Source organism: Oncorhynchus kisutch, linkage group LG28, assembly GCF_002021735.2.
Source record: "Oncorhynchus kisutch isolate 150728-3 linkage group LG28, Okis_V2, whole genome shotgun sequence".
Lineage (NCBI taxonomy): Eukaryota > Metazoa > Chordata > Actinopteri > Salmoniformes > Salmonidae > Oncorhynchus > Oncorhynchus kisutch.
Genome location: NC_034201.2, coordinates 25,069,012 through 25,078,941, shown reverse-complemented (window position 1 = coordinate 25,078,941; position 9,930 = coordinate 25,069,012).

Below are 9,930 nucleotides of genomic sequence, written 5' to 3'. Positions count from 1 at the left end.
GCTGTCAGTCTGCAAAGAGCTGCCAGTCTGCAAGGAGCTGCCAGTCTGCAGGGTGCTGTCAGCCTGCATGGAGCAGTCAGAGCTGTCAGTCTGCATGAAGCAGCCAGAGCTGTCAGTCTGCAAGGAGCTGCCAGTCTGCAAGGAGCTGCCAGTCTGCAAGGAGCTGTCAGTCTGCAAGGAGCTGTCAGCCTGCATGGAGCAGTCAGAGCGTCAGTCTGCAAGGAGCTGCCAGTCTGCAGGGAGCTGTTAGTCTGCAAGGAGCTGTCAGTCTGCAAGGAGCTGCCAGTCTGCAGGGTGCTGTCAGCCTGCATGGAGCAGTCAGAGCTGTCAGTCTGCATGAAGCAGCCAGAGCTGCCAGTCTGCAAGGAGCTGTCAGCCTGCATGGAGCAGTCAGAGCTGTCAGTCTGCATAGAGCAGCTAGATCCGCCAGTCAGCCATGATTTTCTAGATCTGCCAGTCAACCAGATTCTTCCAGATCAGCCTGTCAACCAGAATCTTCCAGATCTGCTAGTCAACCAGAATCTTCCAGATCTGCTAGTCAACCTGAATCTTCCAGATCCGCCAGCCAGCCAGGATCTACCGGAGCCTACTACCTACCTGAGCTTCATCTCAGTACTGGGCTTCCTCTCAGTACTGGGCTTCCTCTCAGTACTGGCCTTCCCCTCTGTTCCGGGCTGCCCCTCAGTTCCGGGCTGCCCCTCAGTTCCGGGTTGCCCCTCAGTCCCGAGCTGCCCCTCAGTCCCGAGCTGCTTCAGTCCCGAGCTGCCCCTCAGTCCCGAGCTGCCCCTCAGTCCCGAGCTGCCCCTCAGTCCCGAGCTGTCCCTCAGTCCCGAGATGCTCCTCAGTCACGAGCTGCTCCTCAGTTCTGTGGGGTTCTGGGTGAGGACTATTAGGCCATGGTCGGCGGCGAGGGTGGATTATCCCAGGACGCGAAGGGGAGGAACTATGACATTTATGGAGTGGGGTCCACGTCCCGAGCCGGAGCCGCCACCATGGACAGACGCCCACCCGGACCCTCCCTATGGTTTTGAGGTGCGTCCGGGAGTCCGCACCTTGGGGGGGGGGGGGGGTTCTGTCACGCCTTGGTCATAGTGTTTTGTGTTTTCATTATATATTTTGGTCAGGCCAGGGTGTGACATGGGTTTACGTGTTGTGTTGCGCATTGGGGTTTTATAGGATTGGGATTGCTATGATTAGGGGTGTGTCTAGTTAGGTTTGGGCTGCCTGAGGCGGTTCTCGATCAGAGTCAGGTGTTTCTTGTTGTCTCTGATGGGGAACCGTATTTAGGTAGCCTGAGTTTTGCTTGGTATTTCGTGGGTGATTGTTCCTGTCTTTGTGTAGTGTTCACCAGATAGGCTGTATTAGGTTTCACGTTCCGTTTGTTGTTTTTGTATTTATTAGTTATTTCATGTATCGTCACTTTTTTTCTTCATTAAAGACATGAGTAACCACCACGCTGCATTTCGGTCAGACAAACGAAGAACGCCGTTACACCGTCAATATTACTCGCCAATGTGCAATCATTGGACAATAAACTAGACGAGGTAAGATCACGAATATCCTACCAACGGGAAAAAAAAAAAACTGTAATATCCTATGCTTCACGGATGTGGCGCTCCTGCCCTGTTCGGCAGCTGGGTGATGATGGGCGACACTCCCCTGAGCCTTCTGTGGCCTAGGTCCCAGCAGGTGTATCTCACTGATCATCCCTAAAGCCAAAACCTTATTTGGCCGCCTTTCCTTCCAGTTCTCTGCTGCCTGCAACTGGAACGAATTGCAAAAATCTCTGAAGTTGGAGACTTTTATCTCCCTCACCAACTTTAAACATCTGCTATCTGAGCAGCTAACCGATCGCTGCAGCTGAACATAGTCCATTGGTATATAATCCACCCAATTTACCTACCTCTTCCCCATACTGTTTTTATTTAATTTACTTTTCTGCTCTTTTGCACACCAGTATCTCTACTTGCAAATGTTCATCTGATCATTTATCACTCCAGTGTTATTCTGCTAAATTGTAATTATTCACTCCTATGGCCTATTTCAAATCAAATTTCAAATCAAATTTATTTATATAGCCCTTCGTACATCAGCTGATATCTCAAAGTGCTGTACAGAAACCCAGCCTAAAACCCCAAACAGCAAGCAATGCAGGTGTAGAAGCACGGTGGCTAGGAAAAACTCCCTAGAAAGGCCAAAACCTAGGAAGAAACCTAGAAAGGAACCAGGCTATGTGGGGTGGCCAGTCCTCTTCTGGCTGTGCCGGGTGGAGATTATAACAGAACATGGCCAAGATGTTCAAATGTTCATAAATGACCAGCATGGTCGTATAATAATAAGGCAGAACAGTTGAAACTGGAGCAGCAGCACGGTCAGATGGACTGGGGACAGCAAGGAGTCATCATGTCAGGTAGTCCTGGGGCACGGTCCTAGGGCTCAGGTCCTCCGAGAGAGAGAAAAAAAAGAGAGAATTAGAGAGAGCATATGTGGGGTGGCCAGTCCTCTTCTGGCTGTGCCGGGTGGAGATTAAAACAGAACATGGCCAAGATGTTCAAATGTTCATAAATGATCAGCATGTTCGAATAATAAGAAGGCAGAACAGTTGAAACTGGAGCAGCAGCACGGCCAGGTGGACTGGGGACAGCAAGGAGTCATCATGTCAGGTAATCCTGGGGCATGGTCCTAGGGCTCAGGTCCTCCGAGAGAGAGAAGGAGAGAATTAGAGAACGCACACTTAGATTCACATAGGACACCGAATAGGACAGGAGAAGTACTCCAGATATAACACACTGACCCTAGCCCCCCGACACATAAACTACTGCAGCATAAATACTGGAGGCTGAGACAGGAGGGGTCAGGAGACACTGTGGACCCATCCGAGGACACCCCCGGACAGGGCCAAACAGGAAGGATATAACCCCAGCCACTTTGCCAAAGCACAGCCCCCACACCACTAGAGGGATATATTCAACCACCAACTTACCATCCTGAGACAGGGCCGAGTATAGCCCACAAAGATCTCCTCCATGGCACAACCCAAGGGGGGGCGCCAACCCAGACAGGATGACCACATCAGTGAATCAACCCACTCAGGTGACGCACCCCTTCCAGGGACGGAATGAGAGGGCCCCAGTAACCCAGTGACTCAGCCCCTGTAATAGGGTTAGAGGCAGAGAATCCCAGTGGAAAGAGGGTAACCGGCCAGGCAGAGACAGCAAGGGCGGTTCGTTTCTCCAGAGCCTTTCCGTTCACCTTCCCACTCCTGGGCCAGACTACACTCAATCATATGACCCACTGAAGAGATGAGTCTTCAGTAAAGACTTAAAGGTTGAGACCGAGTTTGCGTCTCTGACATGGGTAGGCAGACTGTTCCATAAAAATGGAGCTCTATAGGAGAAAGCCCTGCCTCCAGCTGTTTGCTTAGAAATTCTAGGGACAATTAGGAGGCCTGCGTCTTGTGACCGCAGCGTACGTGTAGGTATGTACGGCAGGACCAAATCAGAGAGATAGGTAGGAGCAAGCCCATGTAATGCTTTGTAGGTTAGCAGTAAAACCTTGAAATCAGCCCTTGCTTTGACAGGAAGCCAGTGTATAGAGGCTAGCACTGGAGTAATATGATCAAATTTTTTGGTTCTAGTCAGGATTCTAGCAGCCGTATTTAGCACCAACTGAAGTTTATTTAGTGCTTTATCCGGGTAGCCGGAAAGTAGAGCATTGCAGTAGTCTAACCTAGAAGTGACAAAAGCATGGATTAATTTTTCTGCATCATTTTTGGACAGAAAGTTTCTGATTTTTGCAATGTTACGTAGATGGAAAAAAGCTGTCCTTGAAATGGTCTTGATATGTTCTTCAAAAGAGAGATCAGGGTCCAGAGTAATGCCAAGGTCCTTCACAGTTTTATTTGAGACGACTGTACAACCATTAAGATTAATTGTCAGATTCAACAGAAGATCTCTTTGTTTCTTGGGACCTAGAACAAGCATCTCTGTTTTGTCCGAGTTTAAAAGTAGAAAGTTTGCAGCCATCCACTTCCTTATGTCTGAAACACATGCTTCTAGCAAGGGCAATTTTGGGGCTTCACCATGTTTCATTGAAATGTACAGCTGTGTGTCATCCGCATAGCAGTGAAAGTTAACATTATGTTTTCGAATAACATCCCCAAGAGGTAAAATATATAGTGAAAACAATAGTGGTCCTAAAACGGAACCTTGCCTACCTCCTCATGCCTTTTGCACACAATGTATATAGATTCTTTTTTTTCTGCTATATTATTGACTTGTTTATTGTTTATTGTTTACTCCATGTGTAACTCTGTGTTGTTGTCTGTTCACACTGCTATGCTTTATCTTGGCCAGGTCGCCGTTGCAAATGAGAACTTGTTCTCAACTGGTTAAATAAAGGTTAAATAAAAAAATGAAAAAAATGGCTGCCTAATGGAAACCAGCCAGCACAGCTGGATAGAGACTAAATACTAGAGAGAGTGGCCTCTGCATTGGACTGGAACTCCACAGAAAATTGTCATTGCAAAGAAAACAAGGCTGGATCTACAGCAGGCTAAATGATAAGTTCCAACAGACACATCCAAAGATACCTTGCACCATTGTTTGACCAGAGTGCCAGAGCGAAATCCTAATTTGAGATCAAGTGATTGACGGGCATGCTTCTCAAATTAAGATTCAGCCCGACAAGTTATGAGTTACAAGTCAGTTCTCTGTTCACTATACTCTTCGGAATTTGTGTGACCAAAAATGATTATTGTTGGAAATGGGCTGTACTGTACTGGGAAGATTTAGCAATTTAACATTTTTAAAAACAAAGCCAGACCACAAAGAACTCACAGAGTTGCCTAGTTGCTGCTCAAAAGCTACAAAAAGGAGTGAAGTAAAGTGAAGAACCATGAAACTGGGACCGACATTTTATGACACAATGTACATTTTAAGTCTTTGTCATTTAGCATACGCTCTTATCCAGAGCGACTTACAGTAGTGAGTGCATACATTTTAGTACTTTTTGTATGCCTGGCAATAGTTTGTTGATGTGAGTGTTCATGTGTGTATGCAACGTGGTCTCAGGGCAATTATTTTATTCTGTAAATCTGTGACACTTCATTTAATATGATATATTGCACTACTTTAGGTTACATTATGATTGGAATACCGGTCGTCAGGGCTTGGAACTGGTTCAGGGAACAGAACCAAAAACCGGAAAAGAATGAAAGGAACAGAATCAGAATCTGGAACGGGAATGAAAGTGATCTATACTGTTTACGAACAGAACCGTTATTTAAAAAACATGGGAGTAGGTTAATAACGTTATTTTGCGTTCCAGGCATTTTTTCTAGTCCCACAAAAAATGCAACAAATTGCCTATGCAAAGCCCTCACTCTGTCACTCAGAAACGTATTCCAGTGTCTGCCTGCCAGCTGAAAATCTTTGCCTGTGTGTGTGCGTGCCCCTCCCCCTCCGAAGTATAGACTACTGTAGCCGACAGACATTACAAGCGACTGACATTACAAGCGTGATTCAGAAATTATAAAGAGAGATTAAGGATACTATAGTCATCCCGTTTGGATTTATTAACTACAAAAAGATGTGTTTTTATTTGAATTCTGGTGCCGCACTGCCCAAACAAGCTTGTTAGCTAGCTAGCTTTGGTCCAACGTTATGCTCTCTCAGAAGTTCAAAGACATTCAAAGTTCCTTCATAGATGCCGCTCCTCCATAGGTATAATTCTGTGGGCCTAATTCAGATAATGCATGTCTTAACAAGATGCCCAGCACTTCAATAGAAGCCTCCTCCTCAACCCTCTGTCACTCTCACGATATAAACCGTTACTTTTTTGTCACGCCTGCTCCTGCTCCCCTCCTTGGCGCCTGTTTTTGCTTTGTCAATATGGATTATTGTGTGTAGATTGATGAGGGAAAAATAACTATTTAATACATTTTAAAATAAGGCAGTAACTTAACAAAATCTGGAAAAAGTAAAGGGGTCTGAATACTTTCTGAAGGCACTGTAACTCAACATATTCTCAAAAAGCATACAAAGGTTGTGTGTAATTAACAGTATATTATTATTTTATTCATTGTGATGGTGAAAATTGTGTAAGTGTCAAGCCTGCTCCTGTTCCTCCTCGCTGGCACTCGAAGGCACCAGGCTCCCCAGCATTACGCACTCCTGCCTTCCCCTGTCACGCGCATCAGCAATTATTGGACTCACCTGGACTCAATCACCTGTGTCATTACCTCACCTATATCTGTCAGTTCCCAAGCTCTGTTCCCCGCTTCAGGATTAATTGTTGTATGTCGTTGTGTTACCTGTGTGCTGACGCTGGTCCTGTCTTGTTCCCTGTCTCTTCCTTATTAAATGTTGACTTCCCGTACCTGCTTCTCTAATCCAGCGTCAGTCCTTATAGAATCCTGAAGCCATCAAATGAAGCATCGGGAAGTGCTGGCTTTCTGGTTGTTGGTGACGTTAGGTCTGGGGGCCGCAGCCGATGGAACCAGTGGTGCCTAAGCCAGCTCGTTGGGCTTCCATGCCCTAGTTAGCTCGAGAGGTTTTCTTGTCCCGGTTGGCTCTGCAGGCATCCATCCCTCGACAGGCCTCAGCCGGATCGCCAGGGTTTTATGCCTCAGCCGGCTCGCCAGGCGTCTCCGGCTCATCAGGCTCCCATGTTCCAGTGGGATCATCAGGCTGTCACACCTCAACCTGGTCGTCAGGCTCCCACGCCTCAGCTGGTTCGCCAGGCTCCCACACCTCTGCCGGTTTGTCTAGCTTTTATGCCCCAACCGGCTTGTCCAGCGCCCAGGCCTCGGGCCGGCCCATCAGGAATGCCCAGGTGGGACGCAGGGTGATGCCCCTAGGGGGGGGGTACTGTCACGCCTGTTCCTGCTCCCACTCCATGGCGCCAGGCTCCCCAGCATTACGCACTCCTGCCACCATCACGGACACTTGCCTTCCCCTGTCACACGCATTGGCAATTATTGGACTCACCTGGACTCAATCACCTGTGTCATTACCTTCCCTATATCTGTCTGTGCCCAAGCTCTGTTCCCCGCTTCAGGATTAATTGTCAAATGTCACGAGTGTGTTGACGCTGTTCCTGTCTTGTTCCATGTCTCTTCCTTATTAAATGTTGACTCCCCGTACCTGCTTCGCTAATCCAGTGTCGGTCCTTATAGAATTCTGAAGCCATCCAACGAAGCATCGGGGAGTGCTGGCTTTCCAATTGGTGCTGACGTCACGTCCGGGGTCACGGCCGATGGAACTGGGGGTGCCTAAGCCAGCTCGTCAGGCTTCCATGCCCTAGCTGACTTGAGAGGTTTTCTTGTCCCGGTTTGCTCGGCAGGTGCCCATCTCATGTCCGGCCTCAGCCGGATCACCAGGGTTTTACGCCTTGCCAGGCGTCTACGCTTCAGCCAGCTCATCAGGCTCCCATGTTCCAGCGCTTCATCTGAACTACACACCTTTACACGGCCATATTTCCATGTTACAGCACTTACAGTGGGGCAAAAAAGTATTTAGTCAGCCACCAATTATGCAAGTTCTCCCACTTAAAAAGATGAGAGAGGCCTGTAATTTTCATCATAGGTACACTTCAGCTATATCAGACAAAAGGAGAAAAAAATCCAGAAAATCACATTGTAGGATTTTTTTATGAATTTATTTGCAAATTATGGTGGAAAATAAGTATTTGGTCACCTACAAACAAGCAAGATTTCTGGCTCTCACAGACCTGTAACTTCTTCTTTGTGACAGGGAGGATGGAGAAAATTCGACACCATTTAAAAAAATATATATTGGAAGATTGAAATCTGAATAAAAAACATGTTGATTGTTCTCCATACTCTTCTGATTTCGAATATTCCATTTTCAATGGCATGTTTGGTTCATAGCTGTTGACGAGAGAACTGAATGTATAAAACTAATTTTACCTAGGTGCCAAACTGAACTGAACCACCTACCAGCTCTCTAAAAAGTTGTGCAAACAATACTTTCCTTTGCATATTATGTCTCAAATATCAAGCAGCTGAAGGATAAACCACGCAGACTAGTAGTAGATTAAGTTTAAATGTCATTTTATTCAACATTTTTGCAAGTAAGGAACATTTACAAGATTGTGCAGTCATTAGTTTCCATCTGTATCTACCAATTAATTGTGTATTACAGTCAGATTAATCAGACTAACTCCATAGTAACTGTGCGTGTGATGAAAGGAAAGTGAATGGCAATACAATACCCGTTGCCTTAATCAAATAATTGAACGTAATTTATTACACTGAACAGTGAGAGCCAGCCCATGCCATAATTTATGATTTTCCGGCGAATTTGCATAACCTACCTCACCCCTGGTCTCAGGTGGTGGTGCGAGATTTAGCAACACATGTGAGCCAACCGTAATGGATGCCTTCAACGTGAGTAGCACACAAGAAAGCATAAACACAAATGTCCACAAAGTTTTCTCAGGTAAAATGTTCATCTTGATGAAAACGCCACCACAAGTCCTCATACTCTGACACTTTCAATGACTCACATATTTGACAATATATATATTGGAAATATATACTGAAAGACGTAACTTGATTTGCTTTGTTGAGATGTCACCGTCTGTATCTGTAGACACACTACCAGGAGTCTACTCAGAGACACTGCCTCCAAAATGGAAGGATGTGCCTCGTTTCCATTGAGATAATTTCCAAAGGTGTTCCAATCCAACTTCAGTCTTGGAACTAATTATAGAGTTCCTTAGCTGCATTGAATGTAGATCAGTGGAGGTCGGTGCTGTTTAAGATGAGGGAGGACAAATATTTTTTTATTAGTATGCCCTTCTTTTCATTACAGCATATTGGATGACTGTCATTCATGTTCTATTTACCCAGCTCAATGTAAAATCGATAGGTTTGGGCTACTACATGATACTCAATGTCCCTATACACATCATGAGGTTGCTACAACCTAGCCTAAGAATGAATGAATTTACAACTTAGGTGTACAGGTTGAGAGAAGTTTGAGTAATCAAGGTGACAGATATTGACACATTCAATACTGCCTTGCACACCGCCTAGCTGATCTAAGGTGTAGTCATTCGTCCAACAGCTGCAAACGAGAGTTTCTATTGGACAAGTTCAGGTATGTTTATCCCCATTTCGTTCTGTTTGCTTCCGTTTAAGAAAAGTTCTTCTTCAATACAGTTCACTTTCATAGCAGCCACATGCAAACAGCATGATCCCTTTGATCATTGTATAATTCCTTCTCACATCTACACGCTCTCCTCCTCCCACCTTTTCCCTTCGCTTGTGCGCTTCAGTGTACAACACATCAGCTGTCTGTGACCAGGTGAAAAAAAAAGTTTCCAAGCCAAACCTTCATATGATAACCGCTAACTGCTACGTCATAGTCAACAAAGCTACTAGAACTAACGTGTTAGTAAACCTGCTACAATCATGCAGTACAGTATATAGTCAGCAGCAAGCAGTTTAGCAGTTACTCTGGTGGGCTCCAGTGGCAAGAAATTAATAACACCAAAAGCTTACCTTGACTTGGAAGAGTTCCAGTGTTGGATAGCCATAGCCAGCTAGCTAACATAGCATCCCTCTCTGTTTGAGCTGGGTGTTTGAGTAGGCTAAACTAGCTAGCTGCATATGCTAGCTAAATAAGTGAAAGGGGAAAAATACAACATTTAGTTATCTCTTTCTCTTCTCCTTCATTTTTGAATAAATTAATTCGTTCAAAACTGTTCAACTATTGTCTTTCTCTTTGAGTCAACTACTCACCACATTTTATGCACTGCAGTGCTAGATAGCTGTTGCTTATGCTTTCAGTACTAGATTAATTCTCTGATCCTTTGATTGGGTGGACAACATGTCAATTCATGCTGGAAGAGCTCTGATAGGATGGAGGACCTCCTCCGGAAGTTGTCATAATTACTAAGTCT